The 21,196-nt window shown below is 41.2% G+C and overlaps 1 protein-coding gene across 1 annotated transcript in view; it reads right to left on the reverse strand.

Annotated features, from left to right (window-relative positions):
- Positions 1–790: 790 nt before the first annotated feature.
- LOC124613070 (transmembrane protein 245) overlaps positions 791–21,196 on the reverse strand; it is a 255,887-nt gene continuing 235,481 nt past the window's right edge. The window contains exon 15 of the mRNA XM_047141653.1: positions 791–3,096. The gene's annotated coding sequence lies outside the window, so the exon portion shown is untranslated. The remainder of the gene's footprint in view (positions 3,097–21,196) is intronic.

Raw genomic sequence — 21,196 nt, forward strand, 5'->3', positions numbered from 1 at the left:
AAGTGGAACGGTATACAGGAAGTCAGATTGATAGAAACAATACTGATATTTAGCTCACTAGAACTATTTGAATGTCTAATGGAAAATTCATGCATCATTAACTAAGGAATTCGCTGTATGGGAACCACAACATGCTACACAGCGGCAAAGAAAAAGAACAGCTTACTGATCTAAACAAGTACACTTAACTTCAGTTTCAAAAATACAGTACATCATGAAAACAATACCACTTGACAAAACAAAAAAAAACAAGGTACTCTTAAAACTCCAATGGACACAACTCCATTTGCTTCAGCTCTTAAACGGCAAATTCAAAAAGCTGACACAGCAACGCAGATGCAGAAATGTGACATAAGCAGAAACATAGGCTATGCCTGCTTCCATTTGCAGAGAAAAGGCTAGGACTTTTGCAACTTCTTATATTACAACTAGAATATACACATAATCATTTTTGCAAAATACTTGAAATATTAAAATTTCCCAGTGTCCCTAACATAAAATGAAAAGACTGCAATCAGTTTACATCAGAATGGTGTTAAGCATCCTAAATACAAGAGACAAGATCTGCAGTAAATATATCTTCTCTCAAAGATTTGCTGAATGAAGATAAAAATGTTGTTAATGAATAATGAAAATTTGTTACAGCTTAAAATAATTATAGCACACAATTTATTTCAATTTTATTTTAAAACTACAATAATTTTCTACATCAGCAAATTCACAGAAATAAACAAGGAACAGGTAAAAAAAGACACAGCCACATTATTTAGTTATTAAAACTTTTACAAAATAAAAAAACTATATAAAGTTTATTCATCTACAACATGGAAAGTAAATATTTAAGTTAAAAGCAATATTTACGGCAGTTCTTAAATATTCTCATTTTAAAACATCACTCTTTGCCAAATGAAGGAAACAAACTTTACAAAGCAACACAAATATACAATAAGGCGTGAGCATTGTGAAGCCAAAATCATTCTTCCTAGAAACTAATCTCAACAGTTCTTCCTAATTGCAAATGAAGTTAAAACATTTCATATTCAATTTTAAAAATACAGTAACAACATTTTTATCAAAAATGCAGTTGTATATTCACAACAATTATCATTACATTCTGTCACAGCCAACACATCAAGCCAATTGAAAACAACTTTGGTAAGAGCATATAAGTCAAAAATGTGCATTTCAAATTGCAGAACATATTTCCTACAATCTGATAACAACAAAAAGTAATATATAGTGCGCTCACAACCACTTCATATTGTACATCACAACCCAAACAAATTTAGAATATTTCATTCAATCTTTTATGTTTCACATCTCCATTTATTCTTAACTACATGTTAGTGCATTAGTTTAAACACAATGGTTTGTAATAGAGAATGACTGAGCATCTTGATTGTTTCCCAGTTTCCAATACTGATATTTTTCTGGGGAAAATGGCTAGATATTAGCAATGAAGCAGTCAAGCAATTATTTTTGTCCACAAGAAGTCCAAAGTGGAATCCACCGAAAACTTTAAATTAATAAAATATTTTCAGATTACATTTACCTTCCAGGACTACAAAAACCTTTTTTTCTTTTTCTTTAATTAGAAAATCGAACTAAACATTTTTAAGGTGTATAATACATATATATGCTCCCTTTCCTTTTTTTACACTGGTAGATGATAGATTCAGTTATCCTCATATTATGCACATAAACCAGAACTTATATAAACTGCCCCAAAGCTCATGGATTGTTGCTCTAATCGCTCTTTGTTGATGACTACACCACCAAAAACACTGCAGGCCCGTGTATCAGTGATTTGATTCTATAGTTAACATGGTTAACTTTGGCCAATCACACTATCAGCTGTAATAAAGTAATAAATCTGAAAGACGCAGAATACTAAGCTCTGCACAAATATTTAGAACTCCGATAAGTTCAATATGCTAAATGAACTTTTACCAGATACTTCTGGCAGTTTTCATAGATATTTTTAAACACCAGATGATATGCATATCGCCAATAATGTCACAAACATTAAATTCATAATTTCCTAAAATGTACGGTAAATTCTTGCCAATAAAAATATAATACAAGGATGACATCTTTGGAACAACTAGCAGTTACAAAGCATGCTGACTACTGTTTGTTACTTGTATACCATGGAAATGGCTTTAACAGGTATGGGACTGCAATTCTCTCCTCTCTCTTAAGATATTCTGAAACTCATATAGCTGTGTTATTACAGTTAATGAGAAACTACAACAGTATGTAAGATGTGTACCATGAAGAGACATTAAAACTATAAGTAATTTCCAGTAGAGAAATTTGATGACTGTAGATATCAGTAGGACTGAGGCTGCATTTACATTCAACAGATAAGTTTATTAATATTGAGGTGTTAAATGATTGTAAGACTCATGAAATAGACACAAATGTAGTTCCTTGTAACATCTTACTGTCCATGCAATAAATTCCCTCTTCTTAAAATGATAAGAGTGAAGAGGAGGGAAAGCAGTGTGACACTGAAGTATTTGGTCATTTACTTTTCTGAATTTCTCTGACTGCCAGTTGTTCCTTTTGTTACATGCACATTTAATTCCACATTGGAAAGAAAATCCCATTTTTGGGATGGACATCAAGTTAAACCAAATCTTCTGAATTTATAAACAGTCTTGCAGCACTGACATAAATCCAAATTACGTAGCAATTAAATACCTTAAACTATGCATTGCACAGAAAAACGTTATAACTCTTCCTGTCAATAGAAGAATATATTTACAGTTTTGTGGACTATTATAGTGTTACAGGTGTACTACTGATATAGTAATCATTCCAATCATTTACAAAAATAATTTATGCTTCATAACTTAGAACAGTTACCTCTAGCTGTTCAGCCAACAGTTTGCAAAAGTTACTTTGCTGATGATGTTCAAAGCACAAAAAATGTACTGCAAACAACACATAAACGATTCTTCATTTCCTTGGATGTATAAAGCGTTATGCACAAATTAAAAATAATTTGTCAGAGTGTGTCTACAGTTACTGTAATCATGCAGTATCAGTGCACTGACACTACGAAGCAGAGGGTCCTCCTAGGCCGTACATCTGCGACAAAGAAAAGATACAATGATTATCTAAACAAAAATAGATAAATGGTTTGTAACTCATTACTCTCTTCTTCAGAATGAAATTTTTGTTCTGCAGCAAAGGGTGTACTGAGATGAAATTTACTGGCAGATTAAAACTGTGTGCTGGACCGTGACTCAAACCTGGGACTTGCCCGTAAAAGACAAGGAACCGAATTGGAGTCCCAGTCCGACACACAGTTTTAATCTGCCACTAAGTATTAATCCCTTGTTAGAATATTTTCAATACTATTTAAAATTAACATAAAATTATATTAACTGCTTTAGAATATTTGTACAGCCCTCAGACACTGTATTTAGTTAGTGTTGAGGAATTTGTTGATCACATTTTGTGACTGGTTTCTCTCACTCTGGCATTTAAATCAGTATTCAAATCCCTAAAACTCTCATTAAGCATATCATTCGTTCATTCATCATGTTCTGTAGATACTGCCAGAAATGAGAGCAATCAGGGATGTGGGCGAAATCAAGACAAGTGCATTGTAGAAAATAAATTAATCTGTACACCATATTAACAACAGTCTGTAACTATATTGTTTAATGCTTATGCCAGATAAATTTAACACAGTAAATTTTTAGAAAAAGTGAACTATTTCCTCAGTTATAGTAAATAGCTGTTTCTTATTACCTCAGTATTTATTGGATTACACTGGCACTTTCAAAGAAAACAGTTACCCACATCTGTTAATACAAAGTCCTGTTTACAATACATTACTATTCATCACGTAGCAGTACAATGAACACCACTACTTCTCATGCTGCTGCTAACAGAACTATTCATGTTTGAATTCAGATAATTTGTAGAGTGTGTAGCTAATGAGCTGTGATCTTTATATGAGATTCACAACTTCTTGTTTTATGTTAGTCAGAAAGTTGGTGAATACGTCTGCACCAGGATATGTAACTCCATTCTGAACCCTAGACAAGGAGGTGAATTATATATGAACATTGTTTTTGTATCTGTAGTGTGATTATGTAGATCATAGTTTTTAATTGAAACTGCTTATTGCAAGCAATAAAAATCATTAAGGAGTTAGCGCAACCTTAAGAAGGCCTGCGTGAAATGCCTAGTCATCTTTTCATACAATATTCTTATTGCTTACGACTGCAGAATAATATTTCTCTTACTTTAAGTCTATTGCCCCAGAAGATAATTCCACAAAACAACAGTGAGTGAAAATGCACTAAATAATTTATGACTCTCATCTTTAAGACAAAACAATGAGAGAGAATTTACAACACAATGAGACATAATTTCAAGACTTATTCCACTGAATTAAGCTCTCTAGATCACTTAATATATTTCTTCATTTGTAATTAGGTTTCTGCAACTTCCATCATAATCAGATCGAAGTTCAGAACTTATAAAACAATATTCAATGCAATATCAAAAATGGAAAATCCAGGATGGAATGTAACAAAGACCTTGTTGGCCATAAGCTAACTTCCTGACAGTCTTCTTGTTGTGCCTTTCTGCGACTCAGCATCTCCACTACATGGTGAGAGCAACTATCCCTTTCATAATATTTAATGTAAGTTTCAATCAAACTTATGACTAAATGGGGGAATCAAGCAAATTAAGAGCTTATGCACATATTTCATTGAAATGGACACTGAATATTGTTTTACAAGCTTTTAAGTTTTGAACTGATAATGGCAGCAGCTGAAATGTTATTATTTATAAGCAAATATATTAACCAATTCAGAAGGCTTATTCACAAAAATCTACAATGATTACAAACACTGACCATCTCATCATTATTTATACTCTGTTGTTTATTACACATATAAGAAAATCAACACAAATGTTCCCCAATTCCTAAGAAAATAAATACAGCGCTATTACAAATGATTGAAGCGATTTCATAAATTCACTGTAGCTCCATTCATTGACATATGGTCACGACACACTACAGAGACGTAGAAAAACTCATAAAGTTATGTTCGGCTGAAGCTGCACTTCAGGTTTTTGCCGCCAGAGCACTTGAGAGCGCGGTGAGACAAAATGGCGACAGGAGCCGAGAAAGCATGTGTCGTGCTTGAAATGCACTCACATCAGTCAGTCATAACAGTGCAACGACACTTCAGGACGAAGTTCAACAAAGATCCACCAACTGCTAACTCCATTCAGTGATGGTATGCACAGTTTAAAGCTTCTGGATGCCTCTGTAAGGGGAAATCAACGGGTCGGCCTGCAGTGAGCGAAGAAACGGTTGAACGCGTGTGGGCAAGTTTCATGCGTAGCCTGTGCAAGTCGACGAATAATGCAAGCAGGGAGCTAAACGTACCACAGCCGACGGTTTCGAAAATCTTACGGAAAAGGCTAAAGCAGAAGCCTTACTGTTTCGAACTCATTGATGGGGACATGCTGCGCCGAGTGTGGGAGGAACTTGATTATCGGCTTGATGTCTGCCGAATCACTAAAGGGGCACATATCGAACATTTGTGAGTGCCTAAAAAAACTTTTTGAGTTTTTGTATGTGTGTGCAAAGCATTGTGAAAATATCTCAAATAATAAAGTTATTGTAGAGCTGTGAAATCGCTTCAATCATTTGTAATAACCCTGTACATCTGCAGGGCACATGACAGGAAGGAAAAATAGACATGCCTGTAACTAGGCTTCACAAGATAATTAACAACTAGCAGTACTTAGGAGCTAAGTTTTTTAATTCATTGCCTTCACAGAGATATGGTGTTCCACTATCTGCTTTTAAAATTGTTACAAAGAAGTGGCTAAAAGCTAAGGCTTTTTATATGCCAGAAGAGTTTCATACATGCTGGAAAGATGGCCCTATTTCCTGACTCTCTTATGTGAGAGAATGTTACAGTTTTGTAGCTCTGTTATGCAAATATTTTAACCATCACACTTTTTTTCATAAAATGTCCATGTATTTTCTACGTATATGTTTTTATGTGCTGTATTTTATGTAATTTTGCATGATGACATCAATTACATTGTAAAATGTTTAAAAATGGAAAAAAAAAGAGATTTGACCTGAACTCCTTTAGGAAATTTACACCCTTTACTAATGTTTCCAACTGAGCTTCTTAATTAGTTTAGAGTTGTCTACCTTTTAACATGTTACCACTTGAACTCCAAGGAATTTTACATGTCATGTTTCATTTTATGTATGACCACTAACATCTGCTTACAGTGCTAGCAGGTTTTCTTGCTTGTATGAAATTAAATATGTCTTTGTGAGATTAAGACAAACTAATTGGTGTTAAGCAATTATAAGTCTTTTCTGAGGTTAAGTCAGGATCCTTCATTAGTATATGCTCACTGGCTCTAATACCTCTGGAATTCTAGCTATGGGGAAAATTAAAACAAGTGTTCTACACGGGAACATTGAAACTCCCTAATACCCTCAGCAAATTAGGAAAAATTGGGAAAATAATTCATAAACTTCTGAAACTTTGGGAAAACACTGTTAGGGGATGTAGTAGTCAGAAAGAGAAAAGTTCCCTCCCCTAATGGTTGAGCATCCCCTTCCCCACCCCTTATTTCTTTTTATCTTTTAAATTTTTATGAAAAACTAGTTTCCTTTTGTACATACAGAAACATATGTAGCACATAAATGTTAATATTAAAATCTGAAGTTAAAATAAAGTGAAATTCCAAAGAACTGTCACTTGTTGATTCAAAACATCTAGTACACAGTTTTTGTTCAATATTATGCATTTACATTGGAATCAAAATCATTTGTCATGAGAACTAAACATCTGTTGAACAATTGAACAGGACTCCATCACCATAGTGTTCAGCCAGTTTGTTTTTAGTTTTTATGGCCATTGTATCTCATTCTGGAAGGCTTTCATTGACTTTCTGCAATAAATCTGGCAGTGAAAATTGGCATTTGTCCAAAGAACCTGCAAAACAGTACATGCCTTAGACAGTACCATCAAAGTTGGAACCATAAGGGCAGCCTCTTTTTCAAATAGAGGGCGGGTTCTACGCTAATTTAGCATAGGAATCTTGATGATAATGAGCCTCTGCAGCTACCACAATCATCATTGCATTTCTTTTCTTTCTCAAGCAGTGTGTCTTTCAGAGTTAAAGCACAAACTGCAAACATTCCATGACATCTCTGGATTGATGTTTTTCCTTCAGCTTCTAACTCACATTTTTCAGCATATATGAAAAATCTTTTTTGAAATTTAATGAATAGGATAAAGATGATCTTAGATTTTTCTCATATACTTGTGCACCTTTCTGTGTAATTAGTTATGCATGTCAATCATTCCAACAATGTGTAGAAGAGAGAATAGTATTAGCTTCATCCTTCTGTAGTGTATCAGGATGTTTTAGCAAGTGTCCTGGTCCACTATGAAAAATCTTCCCAGCAACAGATGTTCACAATAGAGTAAATAGGTAGAAATAGTGTGTAAGCTGAAATTAGAGACTGTCAGATGCTCTTTATTTTGGCACAAATGCTATGGGACAGCTGAGGCACATTGGAGGTGACTGCATGGGATCTACCAGTTTGGTGTGCGTGTTTAGACTGTGATGCCTCCAGTTGAAGGTGTCACGGACTGCCCGGAATATGCAGCCTACCAACAATGCCATCATCATCAGCATCATGACAAATTAACTATCTTTTAATACACCACTGACTGTCTGTAGGACCTGTAAGTCAGATGTGTTTTAACGATTGATGTCAGGTTTCACTGATATAGCCTATTTGAGCTACTGTAATAGATGTTAATGAGAAGTTGAAATGAGAGTTTGTTCAGTCATTTCATAGCTAGGAGTAGAAGTTGTGATGATCTATTTAGCATTCCCTGCAAGAAGGAATGAAGTCCGGAAGAGTTCGATGTTTGAGCATGGCAGTGACACGGAGGATCTGGAACACCAGAATGAAGTAGCAATACAATAATTCATCAAGAAGAGACATTTGAGGTGACAGACAGTAATGTAAAATGGCATACTCAAGCTATATAAATCATACCCACATCTTTTAACATCTTTTACAGCAGTCATTCACAAATTTTACACTGTACTTCCATTCCTTGCTGACACGTATAAAAGTTTTTAACCCCTTTGTCACTTTTGATCTCTCTCCTTCTAAAATAGATGTATCGCAAATGAAACAGGTCATAGGATCCAGCATCATTCTTTTCTCAGTCCATAGAAATGAAAAGAGAGTAAGAAGAAATACTACATAACAATAAACTCAACATCCTACACAGCTTTAATAAGTTCACAACATAAACTCAACCAAACTGGACACATGTAGGGATAAACAGCAGCAACAGTGGTGGGGAAACAGTGAGTGAACAAGAACTGGAAATTCTTGTTTTCATTATTGGGCACCTAATTCTGATTTCAGAAATACTGTACACACAATAAATTTTATCAAGTTGAAAATAAAGAAAATATTTCTATATACTGAATTACTCTCCTTATTTATGTAACTGGTTAAACAACAAACACTGCAAAAATTATGCATCAACAGAATTCTATTCCAAATTGTATATCTCTACAGCTATTTGTCTGACTGAAAATATGCCCAAGATATTTTTTGTGTACAATTTTATCAGGAATTTTGTTTTGTAATTACAGTTCTCTTCTAAAAATGAACCATTTTGTGAAAAAAAAAGGTGGAAATTTACTTTTGGTGGTGGTGGTGGTGGTGGTAGTGGGGGGGGGGGGGGGGGGGGGAGAAGAAGAGTATTTTTCTGTTTCTTACTACTACATACCATAAGAACATTTTTCCGAAGTTTCTAAATTTTATAAATTATTGTAGGACTAATGTCCTATATGCAGCCTGCTTTACACATAAACTGCACTTAGCTAAAATTCTCTCAATAAACCAAAGTTGACCATTCACCTTCTCTACCATCCCAACACTATCTGCTGACAGTCCGTCTGACCTTGCATTTTCTTATGTTTTACGAGAACTTCATCCTTTTTATTAACAAGATACTCTGATTTTTTAATGGAAGACATTTAATGTGTTCTGCTTAACATCAGTGTCTTGGTCCAGGCAGTATCACTTTATTTTGCTAGTTGCTGCATTAACTGTATTTATCCCAAGCTCTGTCTTTGTGACAAATTTACCTTGAAAAGTGCCTTACGAATAGACTGGAAGTCAGGAGGATAGGATGAATATTACTCTAGTCAGACTGGGTGCTTCTGGCAATTAGCCTTGTAAGTATCTTTTCACTGGAAGCATTCAAATGCAAACCATTCTGTGTACAATACAATCAGGCGACTGTGATGCATTATTCACAATGAAGTGTCAATGCCCCTCTCCCAAATGAAATGGAAAGAAGATTAGAGTTTAATGTCTCGTCAATGATGACATCAACAGAAATAGAAAACAAACTTTAATGGCATATGCATACCATTCATGTCTTTTTGAAAAGAATCATTCCAATATTTTCCACTAGCTTATGCAATTTTCAGGAAATCACAGAAGACCAAAATGTGATCATCCTAACAGTGATCGAGTCACTGCCTTCCTAAACGCAAATTCAGTGCCAAATCTATGGGCCACCTTGCTCTCTTGAAGCATGATAGTTAGGTCTTTTTAAACATCGGCAGCATTTTCCACTGATCTATTTTGAAAGGTGCAGAATGTTGACTTTGACTTCATATGCAAGCTACTATGATCTTAACAGTCTGCTTTGTGTAGGAAATATCACAGAACAAATCTTAGTGTAGATGATTTTTGGGAATAAATACAATGCATTGTTTCACTTTGAATAAAGCTGTGGGTTGCTTTTCACTTGAGTTATTGTCTGATTTATCTTCTGTTTATCCTAAAGTGTATCCAAATGAAAAGGTATGAAATGTCATAACAACCAAACCAGTTGAAGTTTGCATATGCTGCTTTGAGATAAAATAGCACAACATCTAGGGATGCGAATGTAGTGTGTGGTATGGTTGTGCATGTGTGCAGGCACATGACACAAGAGAGAAGCAGGCAGTTCTGTGATCCACCTATTTGACACAAGTGTTCACATTGCAAAATTCAGTGAAGAGGAGCAGCAAGATGTTATCGGATTTCTAACTGCGAAAGGGTTAGAATGGCCAGTATTTATTGACAGGTGGCATTTGTATACGGGGCAAGACTGTGTGTTAGACATGTCAGTGAAAAAGTGGAGCAGTTGTTTTTGTGAAGGTTGGAAGTGTATGAGGGATCTCCTTAGACCAGGCTAGCAAACAAGGTAATCATGGCCAAACTCTTTGACAAGGTGAACAACCTGGTGTGAGAAATGATCAATGTGTCACTTGACAAATGTTGACAGTGATGGTGAGGGCTATTGTTGGAATAGTGTGTACAACTGTGCATGATAGGTTTGGTTACCAGAAGCTGTGTGCACAGTGGGTGCCGAAGAATCTCAGCAAACTGCAAAAGGCACTGCATATGGGGCCTAACACTGCAAGACCTGTTCCGATATTATGAAGACCCTGCTTTCCTGGAGCGGATTGCCCCTGTGACAAGAGCTGGTGCAACGACTTCAAGCCCAAGGCATGCATCGTCACCTCCCCTCTAAAACATTCAAAGCTGTGCCCTTGGCAGGCCAGGTGATGCTCACCAACTTCCATGTGTTTGGTCCACCAAAACATCTCAAAGGGAAGCACTTCAACTCACACAATGAACTGAAGGACACAGTGGAGGTCTGGCTCCTATCACAGCCAAAGGAGTTCTCGGAACAGGGAATCCTTCGGAGCATGGAACAGTGGGATGGTTGTGCTCAGCCCTCTGGTGATTACTTTTGAATGAAGACTTCAATTCTACTCGCAGTATTGTCTTGTACCTTTTCCTTTGGACATACCTCATACTTTGTCAGGTAGAGAGGGTAGGTGGTAGGGGAAGACAAACAGTACTAGTTTATACTAAAATGCAGCTCTTAATGAAGACAAAATAAGTGTCCATTTGTATTTGTATTTCTCTATGGTACGCAGGGAGAACACTAACAAAACAGCAGACTGGTCTGGTATTCATGTCAGGATGGTCAAGTGGATGGAACAGCCGAGAAGCAGCACAGTTATGCCAAAACAAGTGCCCTCACAGACACCAACCATATCACACAATATTTCAAGCCAGTGACGGGGATAGCAGCAGTCATCATGCAGGATGCACATAAGCATACTTTGGCTTACACCACGTTAGCGGGCCACTTGCCTGGAGCTTGTAATAGGTTTTGTCTCAATATCCTGTAGAACATGGTCCTCAAAGCCAGCCACCTCCCTGCACAATTGTCTGTCTGAAAGGACCCGTGATCACACAAATTCCCAAAAACTGCTTGAAATGTTATGTGATGCAGCTGGTGTCTGTGAGGGTACTTGTTTTTGTATAGCTGTGGTGCCTCTTGACTGTTTCCATCACCTTGGCTGTACAAATACACAATCTCAGCTTGTTCCTGACATGACTACTGGAGCATTCAGATGCTTACATTATGCAGTGTCAATCACACAGCCTGCAACATACAAGGACCTCACAGCATGTGGTCAGAGAAACTGTTATTCGTCAGCACCATCTGCATTTACATCTATGCTCTGCAAACAATCATGAGGTGCATGGCAGAGGGTGTGTCCCATTGTGCCAGTTATTGGTTTTTTCCTGTTCCATTCATGTAAGGAGTACAGGAAGAATGACTGACTGAATGCCTCTGTGCATGAAGTAATTATTCTAATCTTATCCTCACAAGCCCTATGTGAGGGATACATAAGGGGTTGTACTATATCCCTAGAGTAATCATTTAAAACAGATTGTTGAAACTTTGGTAACAGACTTTCTCAGGATAGTTTACATCTGTCTTCAAGAGTCTCCCAGCTCAGTTCCTTTCAGTATCTCTGTGACTCTCTCCCACAGATTAAACAAACCTGTGACCATTTGTGCTGCCCTTCTCTACACATGTTTAATATCCCCTTATAGTCCTATCTGGTATGGATCCCACACACTTGAGCAATGTTCTAGAGCCAGTTGCATGACTGATTTGTAAGCAATTTCTTATGTAGACTGATTGCACTTTCCGACTATTATATCAATAAACTGAAGTCTACCACTTGCTTTACCCACAACTGAATCTATGTGATCATTCCATTTTGTATCCCAACAAAGTATTACATCCAGGTATTTGTAAGAGTTGGCCAATTCCAACAGTGACTTACTGATATTATAGTCATAGGATATACTACATTTTTTTATTCTGTGAAGTGCACAATTTTACATTTCTGAACGTGTAGAGGAAGTTGCCAATCTCTGCACCATGTTGAAATCTTATCAAGATCTGACTGAATATTTTTGCAGCTTCTCTCAGACACTACTTCAATATAGATAACTGCATCATCTGCAAAGAGGCTGTTTGTCTGCAAGGTCATCAATGTACAAGACGGGCAGCAAGGTTTCCAGCACACTTCCCTGGGCCACACCCGAAGTTACTCCTATGTCTGACGATGCTCCATACGAGATAACATGGTGTGTTCTCCCTACCAAAAATTCCTCAACCCAGTCACAAACTTTACTTGATACCCACATGAAAATACTTTTGACAATAAGCCATAAGTGTGGTACTGAGTCAAATGCTTTTCAGAAAGAAAGAAACACTGCATCTACTTGGTTGCCTTGATCTAAAGCTTTCAGTATGCCATGTGAGAAAAATCCAAGTTGGGTTTCACGTGTTCAATGCTTTTTAAATCCATGGTGGATGGCAGTGAGAAGGACATTCTTTTCAAGACACCTCATTATGTTTGAGATCAGAATATGTTCTAAGATTCTACATCAAATTGATGTCAAGGATATTGGACTGTAGTTTTGTGGATCACTTCTACTACCCTTCTTGTAGATGGGTGTGACCTGTGCCTTTTTTCCAAAAACTGGGCATGGTGTTTTGTTCCAAGGATCTACGATACGTCATAGTAAGAAGAGAGGCTAACTCAGCTGCAAATTCAATAGAGAACCTGACAGGGGTTACATCATGTTCAATATTAACAATTTCAGCTGTTTCTCAACACTGACATCTGCCATGGCAACTATGTATTTCCGGACACATTCTCACAGGACCTCTTTTCCCCCCATTTTCCGTCAGAAATACATCCCTGCAGTTTGTTAGTTTTATTAATGTGCACCGTATACACTGACTGCAGCAGAAGTACCTGCTATTAGCTGGGTTGACCACTACATCTTTATTGATAATATGGCTACCTGCGCACTTAGTGCCTTGCACTTGGGCTGCTACATGGGGCAGTGTTACTTGCATGGCTTACCTCACTCCTTGCTGAATATTTTCTAGAGCAAGTGGCTATTCCGAATGTCTCTCGAGTTTTGTCAACAGTGATACAACAAAAATACATTGTGTGAATGTAAATCAATTGGACACAAAGTTTCTAATTTTGAAATGCCTCTGCATATCAATTAATGCCTAAACTCATAAATTTTTTACAATTGTTTTCTTGACTAATAATTACACAGTTTTACAGACATTTTCAATACAATAGCAACATGCTCTTTAGTTTTACCTAAGCAGTACAATGCTGCTCCATTATACCTGCTCCTTTCAATGTATTCCTTACTGTACTAACTCAAGACGGTATAAAATAAGCTGCAGTTCATTTTTTTCCCCCCTAGGTCAAATGTCATACTACAACCTCAGAGTATTTTGCAGCAGCATGCCTGGATAAAATATTCTTGATTTTCAAGCTTCATAAACTCAAATAAAATTCTGAAGGTTTCTATGGCAATTCCTGTCATCACAGTCAGGAGTAAAACCAATGATTGCCAGGGCTGGTACAGTTTTCCACCACCTCTGACACCAATTAGAGAGGGCTGAAATGATGTGTGCGTGGAAGGTGAGTTGGGCAGCTCAAAGCAGCTCTGGCCTGAAATGGGAACAAGCGATGCCAGGTGGCAGGAGGGGCCAGCACCATTTAAAATCATAGCTCCCACCTCCCTACAAGTGTCAAGCATCCATATTTGCTTCCTTTCAATATCCAAAGCCTATCCTCCTGTTCTACTAAGTGTGTACCCCTGATCTCTGTTGAAATTGTTGCTGTTCATTCTAATCTCAGCCACCTCCTTTATTACAGAATATGTTCATGCATAAGCCAAGACTCTTATGTGTTCAAACTATATTTTATGTCCATTTTCCATGCAATGCTCATATATGGCCAACTTGTATAGCCCCCTTTGTTTAACATGTCACTTGTGCTCAGTGCAACGCTCTGCAGTCGTACGAGTTGTCTGATCTATGTAGATGCTGTATGATTTGCAAGGGATACTACACACACTGGGTATGTCGTCTTTACAAGGCGCCGCATATCTCACACCTCAAGGGCAGGGCGGAACACTGATCTCAGTCCATGCCACTGCAGCACATGCTCTAACTTGCTGCTCGTTGTCACATGATATGGTAGGAAATAGCAGCTTGGTCCCTTCTGCTGATTCACAAGGCGACTTTCTCCGTTGGCACCTGAAAGTGTTTGCACTGTCTCTCTTGCTCTAACCATAATCTCTGAACATGTCTCAAGCACTGCAATTCACACTGTGGGCGGTCTTCATCAGAAATAACTTTTGCTCTGTGAACTAATGTGTTCAGTACAGCTTTCTTGTGTACAGGGTGGTGAAAATTATAGATGTTCAAGGACCAATCAGTCTGTCAGTTTCCTGTACACTTAATGACCACGCTAGCCTTCTGCTCAGCTAAAAATCAAAGAATGGTGACTTGCCACCCTTTTGTTATAGAGGAGGCAGCTGAGATTACAATAAACAGCAACAATTTCAACAGAGACCATGGGTATACACTTAGTATGGTGAGAGGGTGTTTTTTTTTTTTTTTTGGGGGGGGGGGGGGGGGGGGGGGTTGGATATCGAAAGGAAGCAAAGATGGACTGTAGTAACATCACATTTACATAGCACTTCACTTGGTATAGACTGGGACTGTGTCCTAGGCATACCCGATGTTAACTGACTGGGCACAGCCCGTGCTGCCTGAGTTGTTGTTACGCCGGCAGAGGTCGCGTCCGAATTCTCGCGTGCCCTCTGGTGGACGGGACTCTACTTGCGGCAACTACCGTCCGTGACGCGCCGTGCCAATATGCGCTCCCGCGATCTTTCTGGTGGCTACTGCACTCCTCCTCCTTCGGGGAGCGAAGCCACTGCGATCCACTGCGTCGGAAGGTGGTGCGTCGGGCAGGAGCGATGACCTCCACATCCATTGGAAGGCCGGAGTCTAGGGGATCCGTCAACCCTCGTGCCGGAACCTTCAAATACAGCTGGAAGTGACCCACACGAAGAGGCCCACGTCGTCCCTCCACTGGAGCCCGGGACAGAATGGGCGTCAAGCTGTTGAACGCCGGATCCTGTTCCACCTTGGGAGGGGCAAGACCCAGTGGCGGGGACGATGGGGAAGGGACGACCACAGGTGAACCAGCCTCCGGAGAAACCGGGCCTGAGAGGGGGGACGGCTCTCGCTGGGGCATCTCGAACGATGGCGATGCTAGTGCTGGAGCTACTGGAGGCTGCCAAGGCTGAGAACCATCGCAGTGCGGCAGAGTCACAGCGGGGAGAGGCGGTAATGTCCCCTGAGAAACCAACACGGGTGCCGGCAATGGGGAAGCCGGTGTCCGAGAGGTCGGAGGGTGGGTGCCCAAACGTGGACGTAGCTGATTTTGGTGAGCAACGTACCACCCGGTCCCCCGCCTGCAAGGTATAGAGCCGGCGGCCATTTCGGCGCAGGACCACCGCCGCTATCCAACATGGATTGTGACCAAAACCACGGGCCCAGACCGACATACCCAGTGGAAACCCAGGTACTCCACTTTGCGAAGACTGGCGAGGACCAGGCCGGAGGAGGTGCAGCAGAGTCCTAGGTTGGCGCCCATGGAGGAGCTCTCCGGGGCTGCGTTCTCCCATTGGTGTGGTCCAGTATGCCGTCAGGAAAAACGTCAATGCTTCCTCCGCAGGAAATTCGTGCACATACTTTTTCATCTGCGTCTTAAATGTGCACATCATGCGCTTGGCTTCCCCATTCGATTGTGGATGGAAGGGGGGAGAGCAAACGTGCCGAATACCGAAGAGCCTACAAAAATCCTGGAAGGTCTGCGAAATAAACTGTGGTCCACTGTCCGAGACCAGGGTGATTGGCAGACCTTCCACAGAAAAGATTTTTGCTAGTGCCTGGATTGCAACTTTTGAAGTGGTTGAGGAGCAGCAAACCACATATGGGAATCGGGAATAAGCATCAATGACAATGAACCAAAAGCCATTGACAAACGGGCCCGCAAAATCGATGTGAACACGTTCCCATGCTTGGGTTGCTGGCGGCCATGAAGAGAACGCTGCCCTGGGAGATGCCTGTTGGCTCGCACACTGGGAACAGGCGGCCACCAAGTGCTCAATTTCTCTGTCAATACCGGGCCAGTACACATGTCTGCGAGCCAAGGGTTTTAGTACGGGAAACACCCCAGTGCCCCACATGTAATAACGTGAGGACCTCCGTTCGTAAACTTGCAGGAACAACCATGCGAGGAGCTGTATCATCGGTAGCCAGAAGGAGAACTCCTTCCAAGACCGAGAGGTGGTCTCGTAGAATAAAATAATTACGAAGAGGGTCCAAGGCCCGGCCTGGAGGGCGGGATGACCACCCCTGCTGAATGAGGCGAACTACTTGCCGGAGAACCGGGTCAGCTGCCGTTTCACTGGCGACCCGAGAACTAGTGATCGGGAAGCCATCAACCGCTTGGCGGGACGCCACATCAAATGAAAACACATAATCTCCTTTCGATCGAACGCAGGATCCGGGCCCACCGGAAGACTACAAGAAAGGGTGAAACTTGGTAACAGCGTAGACAATGGCCAAAGCCTCTTTTTCCACCTGGGAGTAATGGGCCTGCACGGGACTAAGAGTTTTGGAAGCAAATGCCAGTGGTTGCTCGGAACCATCTGCGTTGCGATGTGCCAGGACCGCCCCCACCACATACTGCGACGCATCTTTAGCCAGGACCAACGGCTTATGGGGGTCAAAAGTAGCCAAACAAGGCGCTGACGTGAGGAGGCCCTTCAACGAGGTGAACGCTCGCTCGCATGCAGGCGACCAATCAAAAGGAACACCCTTGCGCAAAACGCAGTACAGGGGGCGGGCTATGGTGGAAGCCCTGGGAATGAACCGGTGGTAATAGGCTATCTTGCCTAAAAAAGCTTGTAACTCTTTTTGGCCGAGGAAGGTGGATGATACCTTGGACCAAACTTCCTTGTGGCTGGATGCCGTGACGAGAGATTGTGTAGCCCACATACTCAATGGATGGTTGGAAGAAGTTTGACTTGTGCAGGTTGCAACGCAAGCCCACAGACCTGAATTTGAGAAATAGGGTGCGAAGGTTGTGCAAGTGTTCCTTCGTGCTGCGGCCTGTGACAATTATGTCATCCAGGTAATTAATACAATGAGGGATTGTCGACGTGACATGCTCAAGATAACGCTGGAATATCGCTGGGGCACTGGATATTCCGTAGGCCAACCGCTGGTATTGGTAAAGGCCAAACGGGGTGTTGACGACCGCCAGCCATTTGGAGTCCTCATCAAGTGGTATCTGATGATAAGCTTCCGAAAGATCGATTTTCGAAAACTATTGGCCTCTGGCCGCGGCGGAGAACAATTCATCAGCACGAGGCAAAGGATAGGTGTCCACCACCAATTGGGAATTAATGGTGGCCTTGAAATCGCCACAAAGACGTAATTTTCCCGAGGGCTTCCTTACAATAACGAGGGGCGAAGCCCACTCACTAGAAGAAATGGGAAGAACGACCCCTAGGGCTGTCAGCCGGTCTAGCTCTTCCTTTACCTGAGGGCGGAAAGCCAAGGGGATCTGCCTCGCAAGTAGAAAACGCGGGCGAGCCGACACCTTCAACGTTAAGTGAGCTTCAAAATCTGAAACACGTCCCAGGCCCTCCTCTAAGATATCTGGAAAGTCTGAGATCAAAGACTCCAATGATTGATAGGGAACGACTTCGGAGACCAACTGTATGGTGTCAGCGATAGAAAAACCAAAAGCTTGAAAGGCATCCAGGCCAAAAAAGTTAGCGGACCTCGCATCACTGACAACAATAAAAGTAATAGGCCGAGTGACTGATTTGTATATCACGTCGGTAGTGAATTGACCCAGTAGGGGAATGAACTGTTTACCATAACCGCGTAGATGCTGGTAAACTGGCGCCAACGGGGGCAAGCCAAGGTCCGAATAAGTTTGTGCATTCAACAACAAAACTGCCGCACCCGTATCTACTTGCAGTTGTAACCGGCGCGACCGAACCGACACCTCGATAAAGAGTTTGCGTGCCGATGCGTCGGGAGCCTGGCCCAATGAAACTTCCTGAATGTCAACATCCATGTCCTCTGTACCTGCTTCCTTCGATTCTTTTGAGGCCGAGCGGAAAACCTTTGCAATGTGACCTTTTTTATTACATTTGCGACAAATGGCCCAACGCTGGGGGCACTCTGACCGATCATGATGTATATACCACGATGCACAGGATGGCAACAGGGGCCGGCGGCCGGAATTCTGTTTACGCGCTGTGCGGGAGCGGCCGTAACGGCCGGATTGTACCGCTCGCACGTCGTCCACCCCGGACACAGTGGACACGGACGCGCCACCCTGAACTGCCGCGACGTCGCACCACGCTTCCAGCTGTTGACCTGCAGCGTGAGAGACTTCATATGATTGAGCAATGGACAGGACTTCCTCAAGGGAATGGTCTTCTAACTGCAGGGCCCGTTGCCGGACCTCCCTATCAGAGGCCGAACGAACAATGACGTCGCGTACCATAACGTGGGCATACGACTCTCGCGACTGCTCCTTGACAAAATGACACTTGCGACTAAGACCGTGCAGGGTAGCGGCCCACGCCCGGTAAGACTGATGGGGCTGTTTCTTGCATTGATAGACCTCGACCCCAGCCGCCACAACATGCGTGCGGCGGCGATAATATGAAGACAGCAATGAACACAATGCGTCAAAAGACAAGGACGAGGGTTCCTGCAACGGTGCTAGCTGCCGCAAAACGTGATACAGCGAGGGAGATATCCAAGACAAGAAGAGAGCATGAATACTTCCACATCGGCAACATGAAATGCCTGGAAATGCTGCCGAAGGCGATATTCATATGTGTCCCAATCCTCCGCCATCTCGTCATACGGGGGAAAGGGAGGAGGGAACGGCGCTGGAGCAGACGGCGTGGAGAGCAACGCCGGAAGCACTTGTTTCATGGTGGCCATGAGCTCCGCCTGCTGCTCAACCAAAACCCGCACTAAATCCTCCATGCCGTGGAGAAGCTGCGAAACCGGAACAACGACGCAACACGTGAAAGAACGACCCTACTCGTCGCCAATTGTGTAGTAACACTGTTCACGTTTACGTAGCACTTCACTTAGTATAGACCGGGACTGTGTCCTAGGCATGCCCGATGTTAACTGACTGGGCACGGCCTGTGCTGCCTGAGTTGTTGTTGTTGTTACGCCGGCAGAGGTCGCGTCCGAATTCTCGCGTGCCCTCTGGTGGACGGGACTCTACTTGCGGCAACTACCGTCCGTGACGCGCCGTGCTGATGTGCACCTCCTGCGATCTTTCTGGTGGCTACTGCATGGACGCTTGCAGGGAGACAAGGGTGGCAGTTTGGCTCAAATGGCTCTGAGCACTATGGGACTTAACAGCAGAGGTCACCAGTCGGTGGCAGTTTCAAACATGGCGTTGGCCTCTCATGCCACCTGACATCACTTGTTCCCAAGGTGGGCCGGAGCTGCTTTGAGCTGCCCAACTCACCTTCTGTTCATGAATAGTTTTGACCCCCTCTAATCGATGACAGAGGTTGCACATACTCCTGAAAAAGACGGTGAAGATTGCCATCAAGAGATTGAGAATTTTATTTGAACTCACATAGCTTGAAAACTGAGATGATTTTATTCAGTCATACTACATCTTTTACAGATGAAAGGACTACACTGACCATATACCATATCACTCTAATACACTGTAATTTACTATGAATCACAACAAGAACACTTTTGCTCCATTTTACTGAATCCGTTACACAAGAGCTGACTGATAATTTCATGATGCTGTTTTTGAGACTATAGTAAAGTGAGTGCTTTGTCACATTTGGCCATATTGTCCACCTGTAGTAAGTACCCTGTGTAAACAGTTTTAAAGCACAGATGCCACCATCCATGCACTGCAGTAATTAATCAAAGTAATGCTTTAATTTAAAATCACTTCCTGTCACCTGAAACATTTGACCACACCTGAGCTTTCTTTGATTTACTATGCATCATTTTTAGTTTTTTGAATGAATAAGGAATGTACAATCCAAAACACCAAACTGTTCCTTAATGTCATCACTAGCACAATAACACTTTTGCACAAAACTTTCAAGGGAAGATGTCTGTGTACTGCAAAATTCTTTGGATGTTTACCATTTTCTCCAACCACAAAAGCACAAAAAAATTTCCTAATGCTACCTTCTAAAACGAAGAGTCAAGGTTTCTGAGCATTTTTTGTTTGTTTCCAAATAACACTTGTGCATTGGCAATTGACATTTAGGTGCAACTTAGCTTCATTGATGCAATGTACAACATGTTTGTAATTTTTTGTACGTCATCTAAAAAATAAATATAACATCTACAATATGTAGTCTGTATGCAATTCTTATGGAAAAGAGTTTCAATGTCAGGAACTTTCAAGAGTTCAAATAACTTTAACACATTCTGTACATATTTCCCATCCTTTCCATTGATCCAGGCTTTGCACTGGCACTGTTATGGCTAAAAATATATTATTACTAACATCATTATTTTCCAATGAGTGACAAAAGAGCATCCAGAAGGGTAAAAGGAAAAGGAATGAAACTTCAAGGGATGAGAGGGTGTGTGACAATTTTTCAGTTATTAAAACGTAATGTCAAATTTACAAAGAACTTAGTAGTGCGATTCTACTTATCAGTATGACAATGTAGCCCCTCTGGCCTCTACACATGCACTGATCAGGTGGGAATGGTACTGCAAAGCCACTGTATCTTCTCAAGGCAAGGTGGCCCATAACAGTTGTAGCTAGTCCTTGATAT

Source organism: Schistocerca americana, chromosome 4, assembly GCF_021461395.2.
Source record: "Schistocerca americana isolate TAMUIC-IGC-003095 chromosome 4, iqSchAmer2.1, whole genome shotgun sequence".
Lineage (NCBI taxonomy): Eukaryota > Metazoa > Arthropoda > Insecta > Orthoptera > Acrididae > Schistocerca > Schistocerca americana.